General features: G+C 46.3%; 3 non-coding genes across 3 annotated transcripts; 2 read left to right on the top strand and 1 right to left on the bottom strand.

Moving 5' to 3' along the window:
- Positions 1–1359: 1359 nt before the first annotated feature.
- On the top strand, positions 1360–1447 carry Trnay-gua. The gene is given in 2 exon segments: positions 1360–1396; positions 1412–1447. It is a non-coding gene; the product is annotated as a tRNA-Tyr (tRNA).
- A 1755-nt stretch (positions 1448–3202) lies between these two features.
- Trnaa-agc lies at positions 3203–3275 on the bottom strand. The gene has a single exon. It is a non-coding gene; the product is annotated as a tRNA-Ala (tRNA).
- A 2309-nt stretch (positions 3276–5584) lies between these two features.
- On the top strand, positions 5585–5679 carry Trnay-gua. The gene is made up of 2 exons: positions 5585–5621; positions 5644–5679. It is a non-coding gene; the product is annotated as a tRNA-Tyr (tRNA).
- The last annotated feature ends 321 nt before the right edge of the window (positions 5680–6000 follow it).

Genomic DNA, 6000 nt, shown 5'->3' with positions numbered 1-6000 from the left:
CCCACGCCCTCTCCCGCCCTCCCTCCCCCAGCCCTCCCCCACCCCTGGCTCTCCCGCTTGCCTCGCCCCCACCCCTCTGCCCTCCTCCCCCCACCCGCTCTCTCCCCTCGCTCTCCCACCTCCCTCTCCTCTGCTCTCCTCACCCTCTCTCCGCTGCTCTCTCTCCACCGCTCTCCCCTGCTCTCTGCTCAGCCACAGCCTCTTCCTGTCCTCTCTTCTCCCCGCCCTCTCCCGTCGTCTCTCTGGCGTCACACCGCTCTCCCTCTTCTCTCCATCCACCCCTCTTCCTCTCTCTCTCTCTCTCGCCCGAGCCCCTCTCTCGTCTGCTCTCTCCGTCGCCTCTCCATTCTCAATCTCTCTCGTGCTCTGCCGCCCTCTCTGCATCTCTCTCGTCTTGCTCCCCTCTCTCGTCTCTCTCTGCTTCCGCTCTCTCTCTTCTCTCTCTCCCTCTCCTCTCTCTCGCTCTCCTCTCTCTCTGCTCTCTCTCTCTCTCACCCCTCCCTCTCTCTCTCTCCCCTCTCTCTCTCTCTCTCTCCCCTCTCTCTCTCTCTCTCTCCCTCTACTCTCTTCTCTCTCTCCCTCTCGCTTCGTCTCCCGCCCTCGCTCTCTCTCGTCCCCCCCCTCCTCTCTCTCATGCCCCGTCTCTCGCGCCGCTCTCTCCCGCTCTCTCGCCCCTCTGCTCCCCTCTCTCTCTCCCTCCCTCCTCCCCTCCCGCTCTCCCCTCCCCTCTCCCCTGCCTTCTCTTCCGCCCCCTCTCCCGTCTCTCCCCTCTCCCCTCTCTCCCCTCCCCTCTCTCTCTCCCCTCCCCTCTCCCTCTCCTCTCCTCTCCTCTCCTCTCCTCTCCTCTCCTCTCCTATGGTTTGTTTGTTTGTTTACATAGGCTCTCACTTTGGCTGCCACTAAACTCATTACGTGGGCCGGGCTGGTGCAAAATTTGAAAAATATTAACCTCTAATTGCAGCAAGATTCTATGACTGGTCCGGATGAAGTTGCCTGCAACCTCAGTATACGGAAGTCAGGGGCAGGAAGATCTCAGGGAAATCCAGGGAAATCTTGCTGATAGATGGGGCAAAAACTGGCCTTTTAAATTCACCACAATAAAAGTTGGTCATAGCGAAGTCCACAATAGTTTTGTTTGTTTCTTGGTTTTCAAACTTCCGTTTTCTTCTGGGGCCAAGGCACCAAGCTGCAGAAATTTTGTTCTGAAGAGACTCTGGATCTTTAAATAAATAAATAAATACATAAAATAAAATAGTGAATAAAATAAAAGAGTAAGAGGCAACTCTTACATGATGAGGAAGAGACAGCCTCTATTCTCGCAGAGATGGCATCCCCAGTAGAAAGGAGGCACACGTGGGTCCTTCGATAGCTCAGTTGGTAGAGCGGAGGACTGTAGGTAGACCTTCCAGGTATCCTTAGGTCGCTGGTTCGAATCCGGCTCGAAGGAATTCCCTTCACTTTTGATGTGCCGTGAAATGGATATAAATTTTAAAAGATCGTTCTCTGTAGTAATTTTTAATGCTCGTAATCAGGCTTCGACTTCACAGGTCACATAATCCCACCCCCCTGAAGATCCTTGTGCCTTGAGAAAAGGGACCTGGAACGTCCCCTTGGCTCGGATTCTTATACCCGGAGTGTGTCCTCAACGCCCGGCGCGCCTGGGAATGACTACCTCGGGGAATCTGTGGGGCACGCGCGCCCTCCAGTGGCCAGAGAGTTCTCAGCAGCTGGACCTCAGGCTCAGCCCTCAGTTTCACAATGCCTCGGGCCGCAAGGGAAATCCTGTCTGTTCAGTCTTCTTGTCTTATATTACGGTGGTTTGATACTGTTTGTTTGTTTGTTTGTTTGTTTGTTTTTCAAGGGGCTGGGAAAACTCGGAGCATATCAGGATCACCTGGAGATAATTTGAAACCTAGGAGTTTCTAATTTCAAAAGGTATGCCGACGATTTTAATGAACTGCGAAGGCTTTTAAAACACTGCAAGGCGCGGCGGGTTTATCACCCAAAAATCTCAGGCCAGTCCTGGCAATAAAGTTTGTCTTAAAAACAAACAAAACAAAAGGCACTGCTAGAAAAGAAATGACAATTTTAAGAGAGAAATGCTAAAGGAGATTAGTTCAAAAGAGATCTCAGTATCAGTAGAACGTATTAGCAAATACGTTTTGTGCTAATCCCATTAAACTGCGTTTATTCCTGCTCTCAAAAATGTGATCTCAAATGTGATTCTCAGATACACTGTGATACACTGTGGTCAGACAGACCTTAATATCAAGTAATTGACAAAGATTTTAGATCGAAGTTGTACAAGGGTTTTTTGCTTTGCAATTTCTTATACCTTCCATCCCATGTGTCAGAACTTTTATTCTCTTATCAAATTATTTTCAATTGTTGTTGTAAATCATAACGATCTTAAATTAACAGCAAGAAAAAACCTCGAGGCCGCGCTAGTTGCAGACCCGCCCGAACTGGCAGCTCCGTAATCTCTTGTGTTTTGAAAGTTTGTTGGGGCAAAAGAAAAATAGTCTAATTTTCTTTTCAAAGCTGTATTAGCCCTGGACTAGACTTCTCTGACAGAGTTCTACATTTCTTTCCATATCTTGGAGGGTATTCTGGGATATTCTAAAACGGGTAATAGGCCCAGGGTGAACGGAAGGAAGCAAATAAACTAACAACCTAGATTCAAACCCACCTATGCTCGATCTACACGTCCTCATCTTATTAACAAAGGGGAGCGCGTTTACTTGCAGCTGTAAGAACTTGATAGGAGGCACCAACATGGCAGCTCACAACTGTCTGCAACTCTTGTTCCAGGGGACCTAACACCCTTGGGAAAACACCAATGCACATAACGTAAAAATAAATTAAAAAGAAAAAAGAAAACCTAGAAATGTAAAAGCAAAAATGAAACCACCCCCCCAACTAAAGAACTTGATAGGAAAACAGGAAATAGGTGAATAAAAGGATCATGTTTTAACATAACTATTAATTCCCTTGAATGTAACAAAACTCCAGCTCTCCAAGTCGTGAGGGAAATCACAAGCAACTCGGCCATTTCCTATAGAAAAGTATGTGACAACAATTAGACCCTTCTGGGTTGCTGAGGGAACCTGCTAAGTTAAAGAGGGTCTTTTGAGCGATGGGGTTGGTGCTTCCAGGAGGCTGCTCTTGCTCTAGCAAGGTATGGTGGGAAAAGATGAAAAACTGGAGAATGCGGGCATCGATCCCGCTACCTCTCGCATGCTAAGCGAGCGCTCTACCATTTGAGCTAATTCCCCACCTGGTGATGTACCCTTGCTGCCTTGCTCCCTTTTGATATCTGGATTTAATTCGACACTAGCTAGCATTCTCAGCCCACCAAATAGAGAGGGTTTGTTTGTTTGTTTGTTTGTTTGTTTGTTTGTTTTTGTTTCTTGTGAGGCAAGACAATTGCCTCCTCTTTGAGGCCAGATTGGGTTATATAGCAAAACGAAGCTAAAAGTGTAGAATTGTGGTTTGATAGTCGCGGAACAGCCTTGGGGCGACTTCCGCCCTGTACAGTACAGGGGGCCAGGGCTCGTAGATCACTGAAACAACAGTTCTGGGATTGGTAAGAAGTTAATGCCGGAACCCTGAGTACAGAAACCAGATGCCAGGTGGGAACTTCAGCAGAGAAAAACATTCTAGTTCCCCAGGCGTCGAGGCTGGGCTTTGGCTCACTCCTCGGTCCTTATCAATCCTCACACCTCTAAGAGAGAGAAAGAAAAGAAAAGCTTAAGGAGCGAGCCTTTTGTTTTCTGGGTTTTTTGTTTGTTTGCTTTTTTTTTAAAACCACTGCCGGAGGTCACATGGCCAAGAGTGGGTCTGTGTTAGTCAATTTCTCTTCCCTTTGATTTCTTTAGGCACGATTTCGAGGAGATTCAAAATTAGTTTTCAAAGGAAATGTTGAGACGCTGGTAACGTGAGGTAACCCTCAATGACCTTAAATTCACTGGGTTGTCGAAGACGATCCTTAAATCATGATCTTCCTGCCTTCTTTCAAGAATATTCCACCACCTTCGGCTAAAAGTGGATACATATACGAGTTCAGACTAGAGAAGTCTTTGCAAAAAGAGAAAAGAAGTAACTGCGTTTTCGTTCTGGAGTGCCGAGTATCAGGTGTTGTTCCAGGTCCTAAGTAGGGCTGTGGTGGTGAGCAGAGGGTGGGCTAGACACCGCCAGAGGCCTGTCACCCAGGAGAATAGCAGATGAGGCCCCACGCAATAAGCATAAGAGCAACTTCCTCTTCTTCTGAAGGTTCATCAAAAGAGACTTCCTCTTGTGAGCTTAATGCTTATTTTTAAAAATTCAATAAAATCGGAGTAAGATATTAAAAATTTAAAGGGAGAAGGCAAAACATACTTAAGTCAGTATTCTAGAGCCAGTTGTGGCTGAGTTGGAGGCCTGCCTGGGCTACTTCATGAATACCAAGCCAGTCAGAGTTTGAAATCAAGATCTTTTATACATGAATAAATAAATGAATAAACAAATAGGAAAAGGAAAGAAAAAAAGAAACACACATCCTAAAACCTGACCCTATGTCGCTAAGCTGTTCAAGGCACACACACAGGCTTTTCCAAGCTCTTACACCCCCACACAGGCCTTTCCAGGCTCTTAGCCCCCTCCCACCCCAGGCCTTTCCAGGCTCTTAGATCCACGCACAAGCCTTTCCAAGCTCTTACACCCTCACACAGGGCTTTCCAGGCTCTTAGACCCACACGCAGGCTTTTCCAGGCTCTTAGACCCCCACACAGGCCTTTCCAGCCTCTTAGACCCCGGCCCCCCCCCCCCCCCGGCCTTTCCAAGCTCTTTACACCTACCTTAACTTTTGCTTATTCATTACAGTCAGGGTTGACAAAAAAGAATGACTTTCTGTGGGAAGAAGCTCCCACCACATAAGAGATTTTAAATCTCAGATGCTAAAATTGTATTCCTATCTTGCTGAATTATTATTCCTCTCATAGACTTGACCTGGTGCTCACCACTGTCGAGAATTCTTTCTCCTTACTGGACAGAGTCTGCCCAGTCTGGCCAATATTTATCCTTTAAATGATGATAAGTCAGGCATGGAACAGGATCAGAAGGTTAGACCATTCCAAAGGCACAGATCCACCTGCTGGCATGACTACACTCATGGTATGAGGTCTTTAGCACGAACAAAGTTTGGGCTGCCTGTAATACTAGATTGGGTGTTGTAATACTTTCCAAACTCTCAGGTTCCAAGGGTACTCGAAAATGAGAAATATTTTACAATTCACACTGAAGTTTTGACAGTTGTTAAATGGTGCCACTTCCTGACTTTCAGGAAGAAATGCCAACCTACCAAGATGACCAAAAGTCATGCTGTCCACAACCCACAACTATTTTCCTCAGTTTCAAACTTAATGCAACCGTATCATATATTTAGCAAACCTCGACAAACATCAGAGAAAAAGGACAGGACAGATCAGACAGGACAGGCAGGCTAGTATGTCTGATGTCTAAAGAGATTGCTTTAAAAAGTTATTTATACCGTCAACATAACACAACAGAGATCATATAAAATTACTAAGTAGGCTCTTTAGCGACTCCTTCGATAGCTCAGTTGGTAGAGCGGAGGACTGTAGTGGAGTTTCTCATCTTTGAGATATCCTTAGGTCGCTGGTTCGAATCCGGCTCGAAGGATAAGTGTTTTGATGGGAATATACATATAAGGCTCTTTCAGACAAAACCTAGGATGATATGACCCGTCCCACCTACTGACTCTTCTCTTTAGACGCCACTGGAAGTGTAGATAGAATTCCATATTCGACATTATCAGTCTTTACAAAAGAAAAAAAAAAAAAGAATTTTATGAGGCCATGCCAAGCATACCCAAAAGCAAAACGTCAGGTACCATTTCCCAGATAAAGCCAGCAGTTCAGATCCGTTTGCACAGTGTGTCCCCAACACACTACGCCCACCTCTGACCATTCTGTGCACACCTAAGATGTGCAATCTTCTCAC

This window comes from Cricetulus griseus, chromosome 3 (assembly GCF_003668045.3).
Source record: "Cricetulus griseus strain 17A/GY chromosome 3, alternate assembly CriGri-PICRH-1.0, whole genome shotgun sequence".
Classification (NCBI taxonomy): domain Eukaryota; kingdom Metazoa; phylum Chordata; class Mammalia; order Rodentia; family Cricetidae; genus Cricetulus; species Cricetulus griseus.
This window is presented reverse-complemented; position numbering and strand designations above follow the sequence as displayed.